Genomic DNA, 305 nt, shown 5'->3' with positions numbered 1-305 from the left:
GAGGCACTTGAGCAAATACCTTCTTATGCTAAGTTCATGAAAGAGATCTTAAGTCATAAGAAGGATTGGAGAGAAACTGAAAAAGTATTTCTCACTGAAGAATGCAGTGCAGTCATTCTGAAAAGCTTACCAGAAAAGCTTCAAGATTCAGGAAGCTTTATGATACCATGCACATTAGAAGGTGCTTGCACCAAGACAGCCCTATGTGATCTTGGAGCAAGTATCAATCTAATACCTGCATCCACTATCAGAAAACTTGGGTTGACTGAAGAAGTCAAACCAACCCGGATATGCCTCCAACTTGC

Source organism: Arachis duranensis, chromosome 4, assembly GCF_000817695.3.
Source record: "Arachis duranensis cultivar V14167 chromosome 4, aradu.V14167.gnm2.J7QH, whole genome shotgun sequence".
Classification (NCBI taxonomy): Eukaryota; Viridiplantae; Streptophyta; class Magnoliopsida; order Fabales; family Fabaceae; genus Arachis; species Arachis duranensis.
This window is presented reverse-complemented; position numbering follows the sequence as displayed.